The following is a 3,087-nucleotide window of genomic DNA, read 5'->3' as shown; positions in this document are numbered from 1 at the left end:
CACACACACACACACACACACACACACACACACACACTCAGCTAGGCACATTCCTGAGGTTGGCTCTTTCCTGTAGGTAATTGGTATTTTCCTTAAGTCAAACAGCCAACAATGGTGGATGGGAATACATCCTTGTCAGAGATGTGAGCATTATGCTAATATGTTTCATGAGCAAATTTGCTTTTAGGCAAAAGGATACATTAGAGTGGCTTAATGATTTTGGCTGTCTTCTTTTTTCATTTTCCCCCCTCTGGATGGTGCTATTTGAAATAAATGGACATTTTATGGGAGTAAGAACATTCATTTAAATGGAAAGTAACCCAACTAGCACCGGCAAGTATCTCTCTCTCTCTTTTTTTATTGTGAAAATACTGTACAGAGGGGTCACAATTACATGGGCAAGACAATGAGAAGTACTTACTAACAACCTTAGAAGACTTCCTTTTCTTTTCCCCCATGTCAGGACCTGCCAAAAAGACAGCCATTTATGAACTGAGCCCTCACCAAACAATCTGCCAGCACTTGGATCTGGACGGTCCAGCCTCTCAAACTGTGAGAAACTGATTTCTGTTTGTAAGAGACTCAGCATGTTTTGTTATGACAGGCTCAAAGAATGTAGGAATATTGCTATTTACACTTAATATTTCTAGGTGAACATTCTCCATATTGTCTGTATATCATATTCTCTGCACCTTTTAGCAATTAGAGAATGCTTCACAACTTGTTGGAACTGAATTCTGTGCTTTCTAAAGTCATTTGTTTCTTCTACTCCAGCACATTTTAGATCTTAATGCCTAATAGACCACCCTGCGATAAATAAGCACAGAGCATCATGCTAATCATTCCACCAGTCAATGGGCCCATCTGTATATCACAAATTTCTCATTGTCTAAGGAGAAAGGACTGCTCATAAATAAAATATATTTCCTTGTAAATACAAAATATAAATATTTCCAGGGAATGCCAGAGTAACAAAATACAAAATCAACTGCAAAAACAATTTTTATGACTGTTTGCATCATACTCATTGAGATACCATTGAAATTAAGTCAATTGCCAATACAATATAGATTGCCCTGGGAAATATACTTGATATATAGGAAAAGAGAAAGAGAATGAATATTGACAGAACAGAAATTGAATTTCTATGGTTTTGTTTTCCACTGATTAGTTACATAATTTAATAAGGTATTACATAAACAAAGAAATATAAATGACCACCATATTTGTTTTTTTTGAAAACTAAGATCAACAAATTAAGCAGAAGCTCTTACATTGTCAAGAGGAAAGCATGATGCCACATCTAATGTAGGGTGAGATTGTTGTAAAATGGGCACCATTGACATTTTAAGTAGGGAGTCTCCCAGGCCAAATCTTTTAACTTTAATTTCAATAACTGTGGTAGATTCAGGAATCTTCTCATTTATTGTTACTCTTTGTAATGCACCTTAGTAGTGAAATTTACTTTTTTTTATTACTACTAAAAATCAGGGGAGAAATTGTGGGAAAAAAAGATATAATTGCTTTCATTTTCTTCTTGTTGAATGTATTAGATGCAATTTAATGACTTCAACAAATTCAGTTTGCCTCCATGGCCTCACTTGCCCTCAGTATGTGATTCATCACCAATGTCTTACCTCCTGGAGGTGAAGGTTGTCTCCTTGGACTGAGGAAATCACTCCAACACCAGTTGTCTTCTGAGAGGAGCAACCCCAGTCTCATTTGCTCTCAAGCTATGACACTATGTCTGGTGTTACACTCTGCCCCCAGGTGCTCATCGTGATGGTGGACAACTAGCTGGTTGACAGCTGTTCTCTTCTTTTCTCCAGTAATTACTCCTCTCTCTCTACTCCATCACCTGAGAAACTTCATTCTTTTTTTTAAAGTTTCTTCCTTTTCTCTAAAATCTGAGACATTGATATTTTAGGAAAAGTAATATTTTGGAAAACAAAATTTGGGTATTTGACTTTGCTTTCTGATTGCAGTTACTTCAACCTCAAGAAAATTCTGAGTTACCTGTGATGTTTGAATATGTGGAAACTGATACTGTCTATGGAAGCAACCAACAAAGAGAGGGATGAAATAGATTTAATTTATGTTAGGATATGTGATGTGTACATGTTACATTACTAACACTGTCTCTTAACCAGATGTTTCATGTTGACACCATTATTATTCTATTATATTTCTATAAAAGGAAAATCAAAACTATAAATGTTAAAATAACTTCTTCAATCATTGAAACACAGCACTCTTTCTCTACTCTTTTTTTCCTCTATTTTTCTCTCCAGTGATATTAATGACATATTAGCAATGCTGTTAAGTGCCATACAATTGAATCGTAAAAATCTTAAAATAGAACAAATAGGTTTTGTATGCATTTGCTGACAACTCACTCCTACTTAGGAGCATTTCAATTTCAGAAAGTAAAATTCCATCTTAGTGTCAAGTTTAGTCAGGAAATTGAATCTGACATTCCTTTTACCATAAATAATTAACACAGACAGTCACAAGTAGAAACTTCACAACTTCACTGGGAAGAATTTAGAAGTAGCAGTGTGATTTGAATTGGGTTTGAGGCTCTTCTTTATGATGATTGAGAAATTATCCGTTTTCCTCCCCCAAGCCAATGAGGAAGAGTTTAATGGAGATTACAGGGTGATTAATGCTTTTATCCTCTATGTCACTATCACTGATGGCAACAAAATTACTTGCATGAATTTTTAAAGTGTACAGGGAAGAGACAGAATATTGGAGAAAATAACTTTTTAATTTGAAGCTGCCTCCCAGTTTTCCTTCGCATACTAAAGCACTAATACTCAACCCCAATCTGGATCAATGGAGTTAAATGAAAGGATTATGGACATCAAAACAGTAATTCCTCTAAGTGATACTCTGCGCTATACCAGGTAATGTAAAAAATCTCATTGCAAAGGTTAAAAAAAAGAGTTCAGTTTTATAAACAAAATAATTGTAGATTTTTTTAAAATTTTATTTGTGAACATACTGTACAGAGGGGTTACAATTACATGGGCAGGATAATGCGTATATTTCTTACCAAGCATTGCAGCCTCCTCCTTTGGTTTA

Source organism: Dipodomys ordii, unplaced genomic scaffold (genome assembly GCF_000151885.1).
Source record: "Dipodomys ordii isolate 6190 unplaced genomic scaffold, Dord_2.0 Scaffold34, whole genome shotgun sequence".
Taxonomy (NCBI): Eukaryota; Metazoa; Chordata; class Mammalia; order Rodentia; family Heteromyidae; genus Dipodomys; species Dipodomys ordii.
The sequence above is the reverse complement of the archived record's forward strand: the minus strand, read 5'-3'. Positions refer to the sequence as shown.